Genomic DNA, 19,414 nt, shown 5'->3' with positions numbered 1-19,414 from the left:
GTCTGGGGAAGAGGAATAAGCAGAAAGTAAAAGTAATAACCTCAATGGTTTTCATTACATGCTTACATGTGTGAACTCGTGGTGGTCTGAAGGTGGTAATTCATGCCTACGGGGGGGGGGGAGCCTGGAATTCTGTGTTTCCTCTGAAAAGAAGAATGGTGTGAAAGGGGGGAATCCTGAAGCCCTTTTAGAAAAAGTACTAAGACTTGTGCTCCTAAATATAAAGAATGAACATATCCTTGAAAAGATAATCCCATGGGTTCCCTCTCTTTTCTGGGGGACATATTACAAAATTAAAAACAAATAATGGCAAAGACTGTTGATATACTGCTAAATTTAATAACCTAGAGATTTTCCTAAGATGTAAATATTAGCTGGTCTGATTTAGAATTTACTTTGGTAAGGGCTACTCATGAAAAAAAAGCTCTTAATCTAAACCTGAGTGTTCCACAGGTTTATTTAAGTATTTATGAAGCACTTATCCCTGTAAACATTTAAAAATGAAATTATCTTATCCTCATGATAACCTTGTTTTTCCCATCTCATAGATTCAGGAACAGAGAAGGTACTTATGGTTGTACACTAGAACTCAAGTCTCCCCTAAGAGAGTCTGTTCCCATAACCTCACCCTCACACACTGAGCCCTACTGTAAGCTTACTGGAAAACCCTGTCACCAGTAATTTGTACTACTTCATAGAGAACATAGTAGAGGGTTAAGAAGCACCTCTCCCATCATCAGTCCCCATATTTCACATTTATTCATTCATGTCTGCCCCACAAAGGGAAAGGAAATTAATTAATTCTAAAAATACTATATCATTACCATGCTAGGCACTGCAATAAGTAGGTATCTGTGTGTTCATGCATGTACAAGTATTCCTCCCCTAAGCACTTTCAGACTGGAGAGAAATACATACATATTAAAATATCTAATAAAAACTGTAGAAATTATAATTCTAGTAAGAGTTGTAAAGGAATGGGCCAAAATCATTATTATATAATTATGGCATCTAAACAACACTTAATACTAGAAAGAAAAGAAGGGAGGCCATGGAGACACTGGTACAAGGGGCAAAGAGGGTCCAAGAAGGGACCTACAGAAGCAATGACTAGAACCTCCAATCTTTTGGCAACACGGAAACACAAAAAGGGAACACTTTCAAACTTATTTTATGAGAACTATTTTGATATGAAAATCTAGCAAAACAATTATTAAAAAATCACAAATGGATGCTCCTCATGAACACACACATAATCCTACCAATATAACAACAGGATAATACGTCATGATGAAAATAAAGACATTCTAAGGATACAGGATTAGTTTAACATGCAAAACAATATAACACATCACTTACAGAACAGAAAACTAAACTTTTTCAATTAAGAATCTCTACAAAACAGACACAAAATTAGAACTACCATTATGTTTCATAATACTGAACACTTCCTCCCTAAGATCAAAATGAGGAGTTTTCCTCTTACCACATCCCAACCCTAATAGAGATCCTAGTCAAGGCAAAAATACAAATAAGAGATACACTGCAAAGAAAAATAATTTTCTCAGATTACAAGATTATAAGCTTCTTTTAATTTTGTACTTACTCAAACCACCAAGTGACTTTATAGTAAGGTCACATGGTAAGTCAATACAATAATGTACTTCTATATATTAGGCCAAGAATGGGAAAACTGAGGCTTCAAGTGTCACTTATCATCAAAAATCACCAAGACCTATACACTGACACGTACTACACACTATGAGAAATTAAAGGCTCAAATAATTGGACAGATACACCATCTTCATGAATCATAAGTCTCAGTTTTCTGAAATTAATCCTTATTTAATACAGCCCTAATATTTTTAAAAACTAATTCAATTCTAGAAACTGCTATAATCAGGTTGGGAATATAGCTCAGTAACACATCGCAGGCCTGGGAGACAGCTCAGCAGCATAAGCGTCTGCCTGGCAAGTGCAAGGTCCTGAGTTTGATCCCTAGCATCACCAAAAAAAAAAAAAAGTTTAAAATTCCTACCTCTAATAACACATCGCCTGTAGAGGGAAGGACTGTTGTAATTTTCAAGACTGCCTTTCTATACCTACAACTTTAACTGACTACTATGAACAGGAGGCAAAAAACTCACCAAAGCTGTAAGAGCAAAGATGAACCAGAACTATATAAATCACAAAATGAATGAAATACTCATTTCAACCCTGACTGGGTTTGCCCTAGCAGGCGCTTAAATAACTGAGCTAAACCTCAAGCCACCCAGAAATTTTTTTTTTTCATTTCCAAAAACATCTCCATCACCCTCTAATTTGATTATAAGAGAAGTAAACATCTGTTGCCCCAAGCAGGCAAGATAATTTAACTAATGAATCTACTATATGTTAGGCAATGGGAACATAGCTATCAGTAGGAAAAACAGGTTCCTGGCCTTACAGGGATATTTTTCCAAATAATGCAAACAAGTATACTACAGAGCATGTAAGAATGGTAACAAGCATAAAAGCAAACCACAAAGCACAGCAGAGTAATGGGGAGTATGATGATCGTAGGAAGATGGTTCAGTTTTAAATAAGGTAGTCAAAGAAATACAAATTAGGACTTTCATATAATTTACTGTCCTAACACTTAATGGGTTCTGGTTGGGAATGACAGAGAGGGAACACTAGGGCAATAAGATAAACATGGCATATGGTTATCCTACTTCACCCAGAAGTTGGTATTTGAGCAAAAAAAAAAACCCCAAAAAACACACATTCAAGAAGAAAGTGTATGAAAAATAAACAACATCCTCGAGTAATAATGATGCAGACAAGGGAAATAGAAAATGAAATGTTAATGTCCATGACATTATTCTGGTGAGAGCACTGATATTACCAATACTAAAAACAGAAATAAGAAATTAAAAAAAGTTCATCACAGTATTTCTGCTAAAAGATCAAAAGAAAAGATCTACTAAGGCAACAAGAATATGAGAAAAATCAAAGACTAATCCTCCTCTCATTAAGCTTTTTTTTTTTTTTTTTTTTGGAGCTCCCCATTGACCTGCAGCAGCGCTGGTCTGGGTTGCCTTCAGTATGTGGGAATGGAACCACCGCTCAAAGAGACTGACTGCCTCCTTTAAGCAGGCCCTTAAACAACTGAGCTAATGGGCGGGCCCCCTCATTAAGCTATTTTTAAAGAAAATAATTTAGAAGTGATGTGCAACTGTGGCTTCTTTCTAGCTTTTATCCCATGCCTGTGTCTCAGCCACTTGATCTGCAAGTAAGAACGAGGAAGACAGCCATAACTACTATTGACTCTATCAGGCCACTATTCCATACATGTCAATCTTTACCATACACTCAATGTGAAACTTCCTTCCTCCAAATACCTACTGGGCTAATGTCTTCATTTCCTTCAGATTTCAGACCGGATGAACTGCATCTTTAGAATGCTGCTTATGTAGCCATTCAACATAAGACTGTCATCTGATTATACCCCCACTGTAACATTTAGCCCTTTCTACCATACTAGTTAATTTACTTATTTCTACCATTCACTATGTCCCTACATTATAAAATTAATTCCATAAAAACTAGGAATTCCTGCCTTTTACTTGTCTGCCAAGTTCTGACAGTTGGCTCAGCACATACTAAATGTTCATTATTATCAGCTGACTAAGTGAATGAATGGTGCCCATATCTGATAGCAGAAAGACTGGTCGTTACCAATGTGCAAAATTAACACAAAATAAGACAATTCTATTAGGATTTTTGTCGTGTTTCTTTTTGTACGTGCACACAACAATTAACAATACACGTGGGGTATAACTATGAATGTCCATTTTGTATCTGTGTATTCAAAGTGGTTGGGATAGATATATAGTTGCATTCTCTTAATGAATAGAATGATTTGTACTAATGGTGTTTGTAAGTAGGATCACAAGTCTGCATCTTGTACAGCAATTAACCACTAAGAAGAATATATGCAGTGTATTATTTGTTGAAACTGTACTTTCGATTTGATTTGAAACTGTCTCATTGCTATATGTTTATCAATAAAACTTTGAAAAAAAAAAAAAAAAAAAACAACAACAACAATACACGTACTTCCAGCAAGGGTGACATATGCTTGTAATCCCAGGAACTCAGGAGGCTAAGGCAGGAGGATGGGTAAATTCATGGTCAGCCTGGACAGCCCAGTAAGACCCTATCTCAAAATAAAATTTATAAAAGGCTGGAGACCTAAATTAAATCAGAGGGTGAAGAGGTGGATGGGAATTGAATAAGATTGTCACTGTTCAGAAGCTAGTTCTAGGGCCGGGGATATAGCTCAGCAGCACAGTGCTTGTTTGGCAAACACAAAGTCCTGAGTTTAATTCCAATTACTCTGCCCTCCAACCCCCCAAAAACCTGGCTCGGCCTTTTGTGAGCTAAGTAACCAATTGTCAAGGTACTATTCTCTCAGTGGTTCATTATCTCATCTATAAAACCAGGATACTGTCAAGTTCAATCCTCTGCACCAAGAAGAGAAAAACAAAAACAAAAACAAAGCAAACCTAGGATACTGGTTAACTTCTATGTTAAGAGGACTTTTAAGAGAAGCAAATGGAGCAATGTGTTCGCTTTTATATGTAATACTCAAAACCTATTATCTGAAGATCAAGTGTTAGCTGTTATAAGAAAAAGCACAGCTCCCTTAAAATGCCATCATTTGGGCGGGGGGGGGGGGGACTATGAGAAATAGTAAGTGAAATATTCAAGCAATTCTATATGAAGTGACAATAGCTAAAGACCAAAACAGCATTACAAATGTTCATTTCACTTACTATGGATGCAATGCTATGATAAAGCCTGAGTGTATACTTTTATGCGAAGAGAAAAAACAGAACACAAACCCAATTGAATTAGAATAGCCAAAAGTTTGATATGGAAGCTTTTATCTGACCGTACGTTTATTCTAAAACTAAATTTGCCCATAGGACAATACATACTTATCACAGATTTGGCTCTGAAAAATCTTTAAAAATAAAGAAAACTAACGCTAAATAGAATTTTTTCATTCATTAAAGTAATACCCATTTCGTCTATTAATCAAACAGAAAATACCCGACATTATCCCTGATTGTGTTTATAGTCTAATAAGAAAGACAGAAATCAAATAAGTAAAACATATGGCAAATCACAATAAACGCTGAGCAAGACGAGACAGAATGGCTCTTAACAGAAATACTGGAAAAGGGCTGGTTAGATTGAGAGAGCTGTGAGTTTTAGCTTTAAGTAGGACTGGACTAGTTGAGATTCAGAGAAAGGAATAATGCCAAGAAGAGACAACAACAAATGCAAATGCCTGAGATGAAGAGTTCTGGGTACTTAAGGCACTGAAAAGCCAATATAACAGCACTGGCAACGTTAATGAGCAAGAGGACAATGGCACAAAGCTGGAGCACAGAAACTAGATCAGGTGAGCCCTTGTAAGCCATAATAAAGAAGTGGTTGTTTTTATTCAAGTCTAAAGAGAAGTCACTGAGGAATTTTAAACAGAAAATAAACATCAGGTTTGTATTTTTACAATATGTGAAGGATAAACATTATTTGGGAACAGTAAGACCAAATAGGCTACTCTGTAGTCAGGAAAGAGGGTAACATGGGCAGGAGTAAACATAACAGAGAAAGACTAGTTGAATAGCTCATTAATACAGGTAAAATTATCAGGATAAAATGATAATACATGGAAGGAAGGTCAAAGAGGCATCCTGAATCTGTTTCATGAACTGAGTAGACGGAAGGCCATTATATTTAACACAGGGAAGACTTGGGACAGCAATTGAGAGATTCGTCTCTACAAGGTTTGAGATGCCTATGAATAATACAAACAGGCATGGGAAAAAACAGTTGACTGTTAACAGTCTAAGACAGAAGAGGGGGCTGGGGAGATGGCTCAGTGGAATAAGCACTTCCCTGGCAAGTGCAAGGATCTGAGTTCAATCCCCGGTTCCGCAAAAAAAAAAAAAAAAAAAAAAGGACTAAGACAGAAGAAAAGATGGGTCATACCCAGAGCTATTTGCATAGAAAGGCAGATGGGCTGATGGACAGACAAGTGCTTAAGCTTCTACAGAATGAGTATAACCACAAAAGCTAGAATTATACAACTATTAATACTACATTCAGTCTCTACTATTGATATAAAAATCAACAAACATACTCTTAATGACCAATTCTGACACCTCTTTAATGTTTTCCAGACTTATTAAAAATACGGAACAAACAATATGCTACTGATACGATCAAAGAACTCCAAAAGCAGGCCATTCTGTACTCCACAAGCAGCCTTGTAATCTTACAGCACTGCAAACATATTTAATTCAATACTTTGAATTAAAACTGTCTTTAAATCTTGCAAATCATGATATAAAGACATGATAAAAATCTTTCAAATGTGATGTTCCTGAGTGAAACTTAAGATATTCTTTATACCAGATTCAATAGTACAATAAACTTTATTAGACAAAAGACCTCAGAGTGCCTTGAGGATAACTTAAACATTTCAAAGCATTAAAAAAAAAAAAAAAAAAAAAAGTTCTGCTCTATTTTTAGCATGTCCTGGTAAGAATTTTATGTCTTCATAAAATGGGACACTGACACATTTTTTGAGGTTAATGTGACTGATACAACTGCATGGGTTAGAATGTTCAAATACAGTTAGAGATTTGTGTATTGTTTGGATGTGAACTTTCTTCTTATCTACAGGCTGTAACTTGTATCCTTTAAGTGTCAGATTCAGCCATTTCCTACACCAGCATCTTTGTCCTTAACACAAAGACAAAAATTAATCAGCAGAAAAATAGGTTTCCTGTCTTCCTGTCCTGGTGCAAGAGAGTAAAATGAGCAGGCAGGCAGGAAATTTAAGATAACCATACAGGACAATCACTGTGGAGGCATGTGCTCAGGTCGGAGAAGGGGGTAGATTATAAGCTGCTCTGCTTGAATCACCCCAAGGTAGATCTTCATACAAGGAGACTGGCTTGCTCCAGTCTTACAGATGAAACAGATTCTAATGCTTAACATGTCTCTACCTTTTCCCATCTTCTGTATGATAGAGCTCTGCTCTCTCTTGTCCAGCACTATACTCTATCAAAATGTTTATTTCAATTTAAAATAAATATGCTTATTTTTACTGAAACCTGAAAATATACTTATAAAAAATAAGTTCTTTTGACCAACTGCTTTGTGATGAGCCAAAATATTACTCTTTTCTAGTAATGTTGATGTAAAGTCACTGAATCAAAAGAAATTCAAACACTAATCGTTTATTATGCCACTGTTGCTGGATTCCTCAATACTGGATCTAACCTAGGCTTTGTGAGAGAGATGAGAGGGCTTTCTTGTTCATGATCAGCGCTGTCATACAATGAAGGTTTACATTAAGCAAACAAACCCTTAGCATGTCTAGGAAAACAGCAGAAGTTCCCAACAAGTACAAAACTTACTGGTTACGTTCATTATATTATTTGGTCCTGACTCTGAGAAACTAGTTTATAAAAGTTCCCATACCCAATGCCCCTTAAAATTTAAGAGATTCAATATAACTTAGAAAAATTTTTACTCTGAATAACTGATTATATAATAACAGGTGCTATCATACTAAAACAATTCTAATACCACATACTTTTAAGTATGAAAGCCTAAAATTTAACAATGACAAAAACAACTCGACCAAATTTAATATTGAAAATGTAGTTTGCTGCAAACACATCAGTATCCTAGTGGTATTAAAATGTTTAACCTAAAAACAGCGTTCAATAAGCCTGCAATCTACTTTTAAAAGTACAGCTTTCTCCCCTGTTCAAGTTCCTCCTTTTACAGTGCTTTTCTAAGTGAACTAACATATTTAAATATACTCAAATATTTTATCAAATTCATTAAGGGGGATATCTTCTGAAGTATTCATTAATACTTTAAGTGAAATTTTGTTTGGGCCATGCAATAATTGTACATGTTTTTAACTTTTAAATATGTCTTACAATGAAAATGTTGTATTTTTATTGTTTTTTAAACAAGAATGAAAACCTAACAACATTAAAGTGAAGTTATTTACTCACAGTATTCCTGACCCTTGGTAATGTTCACTTTAAAATAATATGGAAGCTTCAACTTATTAAATGTAATCTTTATAGTGAGCAAAAGAAATCAATTTTTAAAATTAAATCTATATTACTCTTCATATAAAGTTAAAATTAGTTATTTAGTTATTTAACTCTTTAAAAACTACAGTATCACAGTATAGAGATGTCTCGAGTAAAAGAAAAAATAAATTGCAAAACTTTTAAGAGACACAGAACAGAATGCTAAAAGAGGCTTAACACCCTTAAAATGAATTTTAGTAAAAATACTTCTCTTTACTATTTTAAAAGCTCTCTAATTGGTTTATGTCACAGTTACAAGCCCATACTGAGTAGCTTTTGTTTTTCCTCAAATTCTAAATCTATTTAAAATTCTGAAACTCTTATCTGGCTTTTTTGTGCAAAAACATGCATTTAAATGAAATACAAATCAAACAGACTTTTAAGTTATTTATACCTTTAGCCCAACACATTGGAAATGGACTACAGCCGCTTTTCTCCATATAGATGGCACCTGCTGGTTTCAGGGCCTCTCGCTTGGCCTGCCAGTTCCAACAACATACACTCAATCCTATCAAGATCAAGCCAGAAGTCCGCACACAAAGTCCCAGTTCATCGCTCCGATAGCATTTGTTTCCATCCAAAGCAACACTAAGCTTCCCCTGTGCGCTCCTTTTTTCAGAGCTTGAAGCAAAATTTGGGAGGTGTTCCTTCTGTAATATTTTCCAGCTGCTTGAAGGACGCCTCTCAGTGACCGAATCTTCTCATGCTTCCGCAATCTGAAACATAGACCATCCTGACCAGATTAAGCTACTGAACAGAAGGAAACCAGCTAGTGCTGCGACCTTATGGGCCTGTGTTTCTAGATCCATTCAGGGAAAGAGAAAGACAGGGAGGGGAGGGAGGAAGGGAGGGAGGGAGGGAGGAGGAAAAAGAGGCCAGTAGCCATCACCTTATGAATATGCTAATCTCACCCTCCTGTTCAATTCATCCAGCAGACTACTATTTACAAAACTGACAGTGGACTCTAAAATTTGAGTAAGTTGCAGATCAAGCCTGACCCAGATCACATCTGTAGATGGCTCCTAAAGCATTTCTGATTTCAAAGCCTTGTCTTTGGCACTTCACCAACCTAATTCTGACCTTAGCATTAAAGTAAGTGCCTTGATGAAATAAGACAAATGTTGAAAAAAAATAAAATATTAACATTAAAAATAAATCTGTAAAAAGAAAAGTCTATAGGAACACAAATATCTTTGAGGGTATTTTCCTGACACTTTCATAGTAAGTCTATAAATTTATAAAACTATCCAGAAAATATTTTTTAAAAATGTAGTAACCAGGCCAGCCAGATAGCTCAGAAGATCAAAGGGTCTGCTTTGGCAGATGCAGGGACCAGGGTTCGATCCCCAGCTTGCCGTGCTGGCCCCACCCCTGGGGCGCACTAAGACGGCAATGACACTGGATGTGGTGGTGTACACTTGTAATCCCAGCACTTGGGAGGCTAAAAATAGAAGGATCACTATGTGTCTGATCTATGTAGTGAGACCCTATAGACCCTGTTCTAAATATTTAACACAATAAATAAGTAAACAAATAAAAAATAAAAATGCAATAACCCAGTTGTTTAAGAATTCATAATCCAGGTTATTCAGAAAACTGAGGCAGGAGTGTCACAAGTTCAAGCTCAGCCTGGGAAATTTAGTGAAACTATATCTGAAAAAGGTTTGGGGGAGTAACTCAATAGTAAAGCGTCCCTAGGTTAAATCCCTAGTACCACTACTACTTACTTATTCATTCATGGATTTGCCCTGAGGGAATAATGAAGGATTCAAGATGTATGGTTTCTTTTTTAGCTTCAAAAGTGAATAATAAACTTAGTATCAAAATAAGACAGAAAAATGCCCTTACAATGTGCATCAGCAATTTCTTTCCTTTTTTTTTAAATGCAAAGCTACTTATTTTTCCATTCAAACTGAGAAACAGTCAAGGTCAGTACAAAAAGTTAGTTCTTTAACAACACCCTATTTTGGGACCAGCAAGACAGCTCAATGGCCTAAAGTGCCTGCCTGGGCAAGCTTAGGCAAGTACACAGGGACAGTGGTTTGATCCCTGGCACCACATGCTGCCCCAGTGCAGGTTGGGCTGAGCCGGCCACACAAAAACAATTCCTACTTTAGCACTAGGATAAGATCTAAGTTTCTGGTGCCCTGCTCTTTAGGCACACATAATATACACTGATGTATAATATAGTTCTAACTTTCCTAAAATGAGTAATTTTGTTAGTCATACAATTCTATAAACTAAGCATAACTATTTAACTATGCAAACAGCCATGCCTTTAATTATTAATTCAGTTAACTTCTAAAAACAAGAGCTGAACAAAGGCTAAAGAGAAAAAGAAGAATGTTTGTTCCCGGTGACGTGTACGACAGTATGTTTCAGTTTTGTGCTACTCTTGATAGTGGCTCTGTCTCCAGGGTCTACTTTCAGGATCCTGAAAGCACTCACAACTCTAGTGGCCTCTCCAAGGCCAGAAAATATTATCTCCAGTTTTAACTTTGACCCCACACAATTCTAGGAAGAAAGTGGCATCTGTAAAACATAAGCAAACAGGCAAGAAAAAAGATCAGAAGAAACAAGCAAACAGAGGACTTAGAGGGGTCAGGGAGATGGCTCAGTGGAATAAGTGCTTCTCTGGCAAGCACAAGGGCCTGAGTTCAATCCCCAGTTCCACCAAAAAAAAAAAAAAAAATAGAGGACTTAAAACCCAGAAAAACATCCACAGCTTCTACCATTACTGTGCAGAGGCAAGACCCTAGAGATCTACTGTCATCATGGGAAGAAGCAAACCCACCAAGTATGGACTCCAACTGTGTCACTCTATGAGAACAGATGAAATTTAACTTGAACCATCTACTAAAGGTTGCACAAGTACTTCAAGCAAACTGAGAGTCTATTCTGCAATGTACAACTCTGAAAATCTAACATATCCAAGCCATTTTTACCAGTCATTCCTATATTCTATACGTCAACTCTGACCCTGACTGTCACACTTTCTAAGCAGGATCAGTGCTACTTGATCTTCTTTAAGAAGGAAAACACTAAGACTGAAGACTAATCCGCACTCAGTCAAGAAGCCACATTCTTTAAAACATAGTACACCACCTCAGGAAGCATTTTTTAACTGGACTGCATGGCTGCTGAGGGAGCATCTAAACAGAAAAACACAGGGAGTATGGAGTCTAAAGTTTAGGCACTGGCAGTGACTGAAGAACACAGGCAAACCAGAAAGAAGGAACTATGGAGAAAGAGGAAGATGGAAGGGCTAAGTTTCTGACTTTCATCAGTGAATGGAGGCTTTCTCTGCCATCCTTGCTAATAATAACTTACTATTTAATTCAATGTTCAAATATCCTCACTTCCTAATATGGAAGAGCCCTAGGGTATGACAAAGTATTAATTCCTACAGGCCAGAGAGCAAGGTGACTGATAGTACACACACAGGGCTCATTTGGACTGAAGGAGCAGCTATGGAAACATCAGAAACCAATCTAGCCTACCAAAAAGGGCAGAACAAAAGAGAATAAAGGTGATACTGCCAACAATAAAATGGAATAGCCTATACCTACTGTAAACTAGGTATACATAGTGATTGCACTTAATACATAACAAAATTCCAAAGAAGTAGCTGAGCTAGATGTGATGGTGCATATTTAGGATCTCAGTTACCCAAAAGGCTGAGGCAGGAGCACTGAAAGTTCAAGGCCAGCCTAGGCATTTCAGTGAGATCCTGACTCAAAATAAAAAAGGAAATATAACTCAGTGGTAGAGTACCTTACTAGCATGTAAAAGGCCCTGGGTTCAATCTTTGGTAAAAAAGGAAAGAAAATTTTTTAAAAAGTAGAGCGACTTGCCTCAACACTAACATGGTGATATAATTCCTCATTTTTTCTCAGAGAATAAAAACAAATTAGGCTTTTAAATTCCTAGTCCAATAATATTTTGAAGAGAAGAAAAAAAAAAACCACCATGGTCAAAGGCAACATAAGTAAAAATATTTGTCTATGTTCCTCTTGTTAACAAATCCTATATAGCACAGTGACATAAGAACTGTTTTTCTGTGATGTTTGTTTGTTTATTTATTTATTTATTGTGGAACCGGGGATTGAATTTAGGGCCATATTCCCGCCCCCCCCCTTTTATTTTCCTGTGATGTTTAAAACAAACTCTTTTAGTATTCTTATAGTTAAAAAGCAACTCCATCAAGACCTACTTAACAAGTAAACACTTAAAATTTACAAGACAGACATAATGTGCTGAGCCTCAAAACCTTAGTCTTCAGTCTCCTTTGACTATTCTTGGAACTCTTATTTTAAAGCAGTCCATCAGCAACAGCCATTCTGCTGACTCAGAATACAGCTAGCAACAATTATTTTTCATTCTAACCACTGGCTTTATCCTAGTCCAGGTGTCGTTGGATTACAACTACAAGCCTCAGAGCTGCTCTCTCTGCTTTCACCCTTAACCCAGCAGCTGCACTGACCTATTCATAATAGCAGTCATACCATTTCACCCCTCTGCTCAAAATGCAGTTCCCCAACTTGCCTTGAATAGGCACTGACGTACTTAGCATGGTCTACCTAGGATGATCTACAACAGCCAGCAAGGCTCCCTTGCCCTAGAGACCTTATCAGCCTTATCCCACACCTAGTTTCCTCTGCTTAGACCACCGTATTGACCTTCTTGCCACTGTACCCACCTCAGCATTGCTCATCCTTCCATACTGGATACTGTTGCTCCCAGTTATCCTGGCTTGCACTACTTGTCCCTACAAAGCTTCTCCATTTCTCCCTCATGTGATTTACTTACACAACACATTATGATTCTTTCCTGGCTGCCTCCACTACTTTGCAAGCTTGTGACAGAAGTAAATTTTATCTGCTGTGTACATATAACATACTTATCACCTTAGCAAAAGGAGGTGTGTGGCCACATTCTACCCCCTCTTATCACCTCTAGGAACTGAGAAGAAGGCAAAAAGTTTTCTATTTTGCTTCCCAGGCCATAGCTACAGAGAAACAGATGTACTGAATGTCAGTGACAGGGTGAACTACCTTCATACTACTTTACTTCCATGACCTCATACAAGATAGGTTTGACAGACACAAACACGAAAAGCCCACTAAACATGATAAAACCTTCCTTTTTCAAGAATATGAGACTGGAGAAGAAAAATCAACATAAAATCTAAGAAAACCATGTGCATCCTACATTTTAAAAAAAATTAAATCACACAATTGTACTCTCTGATACTTCTATTAAAATTTTCACTGCAAATTTTAGTTAACAGCAAAATGAAGACAGTCTGAAATTAGATGAAAATCTGATCAAAATCAGTAAGCACAAAGGTCATCTGCAAACCTTTATATGTTGCATACCATTTTGTCCAATCTGGCTTACCTTCAGAAACCTGGCCTTAAATGAGAAGGTCTCTGGGAATGAACTAGTAGGAAAGGAACTGCTAGCCAGGTGTAGTATCCTGTACTCTAATCTCAGTACTCTGAAGGCAGAGGAAAGAGGACTAGGAGTTAGTTCTTGCCCAGCATGGGCAACTGACTGAGACCCTGTCTCAAAATGAACAAATGAAAGTTTGAAAAGGGCTGGAATGTAGGTCAGTGCAAAAGCCCCAGGGTACTCAATTAAAAAGAGAAAAGAAAAAATAAATTACTTTTATACTTTCATATATTAAATATATTTCATATTTATTTTTTATATGTTAAAACTGACTTTTATATCTTTCACATAGATTGCTATGGTTTTATTTGCCTTAATCTCAAATATAAAAGGAATACTTCTCGAAAAAACAATACCGAAAAATGTTTCTGTTAGCCAACAGAAAGAACGTAAAAGAAAAATATAGTTCACTGTATTACACACTTATACTTCTAAGTTTTTCTTCTTTTATCCTTCTCATATTTCCATCAATCAGGAGTTACATGGTGACTTTCAAATGTCAGGTCCTCTACTAAGTATATTACGTCCATTAAGATTATTTCTGTGACTTCATCTGTTTCCATTATAATTTTCACAAAAGTTAGTTGATTTATAGCTTCATAAAGATTAAAGAAATATTAGTTGTAATAAAGGATATAATCACCTTCTGAACACAAATAGATAATAGGTCCCACAATACAACAAACTGTCACAGGCGCAGTATTAGTATCGTTCACTTTCTTTGCAGAGTTTCCCAACAATTACTGTACCTCCCTTCCATTAATGCTTGAGGAAGTCTGGGGAGGCTGAGGAAGGCACCATAAATGGAAGACTGCAAAGGAGCCCCAGGTCTACCTGTGAGACAAAGAAAGAATTGTTTCACCAGCTTGAACCTGAGCTTTTGTTTCTATAAAACAGCGACAATGAAGATGCCAATAAAGATGTCTATCACAGAGTACTGTGTGTGGGTTTATAAAAGAGCACAATAGTAACACTAATGATGAGATCATTATGATAATGCCGAAAATAAGCTAGTGCTCCTTATGTACCAAACTTGATTCAAGTATTTTATAGCCTCTCCCTTACTTTACAGATGAAGAAAACTGACATACAAAAGAGGCTAGTCACAAGGTCACACAGTTTTTAGGCAGCAAATCTGGTATCAAACCCAGGCATTCTGGCTTTGCTGCTGTACTTTATGTCTATTTTATCACTTAATACCTCCAACAATGTAGATGGTGTTACAATCCACTTATGACATATGAACAAATGGAAAAACAGAGTAAATAGCATACCTAACACCACAACTAACTGGTCAGTAGCAAAGCTGGAATATCTATCAGATACCTGGACAACAGGCAGATCACATGGAACTACCACTTGCAACATCACCTACCTCCAGAATTTGCAAAGGCTTCCAGAAAATAATCAGGAAACAGGCCCCATTTGGCCTGCAAAAAATGAATGAACCATAGTGAGGACCAAAGAGGAACAAAGAAGAGAAACACAAATTGAGCTGTTCTCATTTCCTCTAGCACCTTAGTTCATACACCCAGAGCTCATGATATGGTCTTCTAGGCTTAGTAATCCTAATAGGAAACAATTCAGATAAACACCATGATAGATCACATGCTAGATAGGAAACTAGTATTTGCGCATGCATCAAAATCACAGGAAAATAAATATAACCATTCATCTCAGCCACACTGATATACACTGTATAAAACAGATGGGAAAATGCAACTACTACCAACAAAATATTATTTCTGTTTGCTGGATAAAAGAATAATTACCTTAAAAATATACCTTTGAAAAATGAAAGAATACTCTGAACATATTAACCTACACAGTATTAAACTAGAGTATTTCCATAAATCCTAATTACTAGTGACCATTTCTTATTTGTTTGCCATATAGGAGACTAGAATTAAATCCCAGATTTAGACATAGTTGTGAAGTTAATTTTTACCAATTTTTTAAAAAGCTCCTAAATTCAGTAAGATGGCTGCTGCAGCAGCTTTTCAAATATAGTTGTAGAGTTACAACCACATAAAACAGGACACAAAATTCACTGAGATTTCAACCAAACCACATATATTCGTAGAACAATGTTTTTCAGTCATAGTGGTATACACCTATTACCCCAGCACTTTGATAGACTAAAACAAAAGGATCAAAAGTTCAAGCCCAGTTTGGATAATTTAGACCCTCAAAAATAAAGAGACAGTGATATAACTCAGTGCAAAGGCCCTGGGGTTCAATCCTTAGTATTGGGAAAAACAAAAACAAAAACACAGCTCTTCCTGCCCCCCCCATACTAACAATAACTCAAATAATGAAAGACAATCAGAGTAGTTATTTAATGTTAACAATGCTCAAAACACATTTAGGACTTCAATTGTATTAAACATGCATGTACACACACATTTATGAATCCAATTTATTCAATTTGATTGGTCACCTTATTTAGCAAATAACAGGATCTGTGCCATTCCAAGTTAGGAAACAAAAGCAATGAAAACCACCAAAAGACTGGAAAACAGACTTTGTAGTCACACACACACTAGTAGAAATGTCTGACATACATGGTGCTGGGGTGACCCCTTGTGGTGTCCTCAGCTATGAGGAGTTTTTAAAAATCAACAATATACATACTAAGCTATCCCTTACTATGCTTGAAAAGGCAAGTCATTTCTAAAGTGTGAATCCACAATCGGCTTTCAAGAAACACCAGCACCATCCAGCCTGGGTCTCATCTAAGCCTTACTCTAGGCACACCCCAAGCACCAGGCACGTGACACAATTCCTCTTCTTCCAAACACAGCTACAGAATGGTTGGCTTTCTTTGTTATTTTCCCTTTTTTGTTTCTCTGTGTTTTCTTTCTTTTCTCTACGTTTCTGCTAGTATAAACAGATATCAGCTTAGTATAAACTACTTCAGTATAAACTACTAGTACAAACTACTTCAGCTTACTAAGAAATCTGTCCAACTTTATCTAAAATCTGTATCATTTAAGAATGTTACAATCAACCTCACATCCATTATGATGACTACTACTTAAAATAATACTTAAGTGTTCACAAGGATATAAAGAAATTGGTATTTCTGAGCATTACTGCTGGAAATACAAAATGCTACAATATGGAGGTTTCTTGAAACTTAAAATTACCATGTGTCCCATTAATCGCACTTCTGTGTATACATCAGAAAGAACAGAAAGGGGCTGGTGAGATGGCTCAGTGGTCTAAAGCACCTACTTAGAACAAGCTTAGCAAAGCAAAGGGACCACGGTTCAATCCCCCAGCACCACATGCCAGCCAGCCCGCCCCCTGGTGGGCTGAGCTGCCCCCACACACACACACATAAATAAAAAAAAAAAAGAAAGAAAGAACAGAAAACAGGACTGAAGAGGTATCTGCTTATCTGTGTTCATGATAGCCAAAAAAGCAGCAGCCAAAGTGTGATAACAAAAAAATAAAATGTGGTGTACACATACGATGGAGTATTACTCGGCTTTAGAAAGTAAATTCTAACATATGGCACAATACAGATGAACCTTGACTGATAACTGAAGTAAGCCAGTCACAAAAAGAAAGTATGGGGGAACAACCCGTTCAGGCCCCCCTCCTGTCCCTCTCTTGGACAGGAGCTTTCTTTCTCTCAATAAATATATTCTGCTCATTAAAAAAAAAAAAGAAAGAAAAAGAAAATATCATATAATTCATGTATATGAGGTATCTAACAAAGACAAACTCATAGGCACCAAAAGTAGAATGCTGGTTAGCACTAGATGGAAAGGGGGTGGGGGATGAAAATAATACTTTAATAGATGGGGAATTTCAGATTTTCTCATGAAAATTCTGAAATCTGTTCACAACAATATAAGGTACTTAACACTAGTAAATTGTACATTTAAAAATTAGCAAATTTTTAGTTTGTGCTTTTTCTGCTTTTTTATCACAATTTTTAAAACTTCACAAAATGTTAAAGCCATTTTATTCTTCATTTCTTTGCTAAAGTAATTTTTACATAAGTACATTTTATTTATATGTTACAACAAGCCTATAGGCATGATATCATGTCTAACTTCATAGATAAGGGGGAATTGAGGGTTAGGAGCAAGTCCAAAGAAAAGAGGCAGGGTAAAGACCACAACCAATCACTGATTTCACACTCAATGCTGGCTTACCACTGTGCCAGGGCCTCCACAGATGTGTGGTTTTTACTTGTTTTCTTGAGGCAGGAGAACTCCCTATGTAGTTCAGGTTGGTCTTGAGCTCACTCTGTGACCTAGGCTGGCTTCAAACTTAGAGTAATCCTCCTGCCTGAGCCTCCCAAACGCTAGGAATACAGGAGTATACTATCATGCCCAGCATGTGTGGTTTTTAAAACATTTAATCGTGGGCTGGGGAGATAGCTCAGTAGGATAAGCACTTGCCTTGCGAGCTCAAGGGCCTGAGTTCAATCCACGGTTCCGCCAAAAAAAAAAAAAAAAAAAAAAAAATTAATCCCCAAATAAAGTTTGGGATAATTACTACTATCACATTTCCAAGAAAGAGAAAACTTAGAAGCTTAGAAAGGTAAAGATCTCCAGTCATGGAGATAGCACAGTGGCTTTAAGCACCTGCCTGACAAGTGCAAGGTCCTGAGGCGTTTGATACTTGGGACCAAAAAAAAAAAAAAAAGATGATACAATCAAACTTTGTAAAAGCAAGAAAATCATGTGTCAAGCTCAAATCATGTCATCTTCCTAGCAATTTAAATTTGAAAAGCAGCTAAGTTCCAGTACTTCCTGAGTCCCAAGGGCAGCCACACATGAGATGTATGAACTTAAGTACTTCAAGCCTCTCCGTAACTTAGTTTTTTTCATTAGTTAAATAGTTAAAGCTGGCATCTATCTTTGAGGGAATGAGAATTAAGTGACACAACCAAGTGAATTTTCAGAGTACCTGCCCCAGACCTAATAAAGACTCCAGTCATGCAAAATGCACTGCTGTTTATATCCCTCTGTGCTTATACAACAGACTTAAGGTCATCAAACCCAGCACAACAGTCAGAGCTCCTAAAAAACTCACCACCCACCAGAAGAATAGTCCTTATGACAGCTTCTAAAAGATTGGTGTAATATATCTCCAACGAATCTCCTTTAAGGCTTAAGGCAGCTTGAGGCTTAAAAAGTTTATACAGGTTTATTTGCAGTACTGAGAATCTGGGAACAGCCTACAGGTTCAATAGGATGGGGAATGGATAAAACCTAGCACACTGAAACAAGCATTAAACAGTGATGTTTCCTAAAAATTTGTCCTTGGCATTGGAAAAATGCTCATTAATGAAAAAAAGCAACATGTAATAGGAAAAGAACAAGGCACTGACCAGTACAAAAATGCAAGGAGTTTTACAATAAGTGATTTCAAGAAAGGATAACAGAGTATGATATATATTGTAAAGTAAAAAGAAAACTACATTTACTATGGTAGATGTAGTTTTAGAAATAAAACTGCTTATCCTGGTGTACCAGTACTCCACTATAATCCCAGTTACTCAGGAGACTGTGGCAAGAAGATTGCAAATTTGAGGCTAACCTGTGCAATTTAGGTATCTCAGTGGCAGATCACTTGTCTAGCAAGTGTGAGATCCTAGGTTCATTCCCTAGTTACCCCCATCCCATTTAGTCATTTTAGCTCACACCTATAATTTCACTGTAGGTACTCTGGTGGCTGAAGCAGGAAGATCACTACTTGGAGGCTAGTATGGGCAACTGCAACTTAATGAGGCCCTGGTCTCAAAATGAAAAAAGGACTGG

At 36.8% G+C, this 19,414-nt stretch overlaps 1 protein-coding gene and 1 pseudogene across 4 annotated transcripts in view; one reads left to right on the top strand and one right to left on the bottom strand.

The window, feature by feature from the left end:
- Positions 1–19,414, bottom strand: part of Ptk2 (protein tyrosine kinase 2) — a 365,697-nt gene that overhangs the window by 266,506 nt on the left and 79,777 nt on the right. The window contains exons 3-4 of one of the 4 annotated variants that reach the window (XM_023723973.1): positions 15,007–15,061; positions 14,275–14,465 (exon numbers count right to left, since the gene is read on the bottom strand). The exons of 2 other annotated variants lie outside the window; for them this stretch is intronic. The gene's annotated coding sequence lies outside the window, so the exon portion shown is untranslated. The remainder of the gene's footprint in view (positions 1–14,274; positions 14,466–15,006; positions 15,062–19,414) is intronic. One more of the 4 variants, XM_023723974.1, reaches the window with a different exon arrangement.
- The window catches only part of LOC101593230, a 53,877-nt pseudogene continuing 51,571 nt past the window's right edge, over positions 17,109–19,414 (top strand).

Source organism: Octodon degus, unplaced genomic scaffold, assembly GCF_000260255.1.
Source record: "Octodon degus isolate 3935 unplaced genomic scaffold, OctDeg1.0 scaffold00104, whole genome shotgun sequence".
Taxonomy (NCBI): Eukaryota; Metazoa; Chordata; class Mammalia; order Rodentia; family Octodontidae; genus Octodon; species Octodon degus.
The sequence above is the reverse complement of the archived record's forward strand: the minus strand, read 5'-3'. Positions and strand labels throughout refer to the sequence as shown.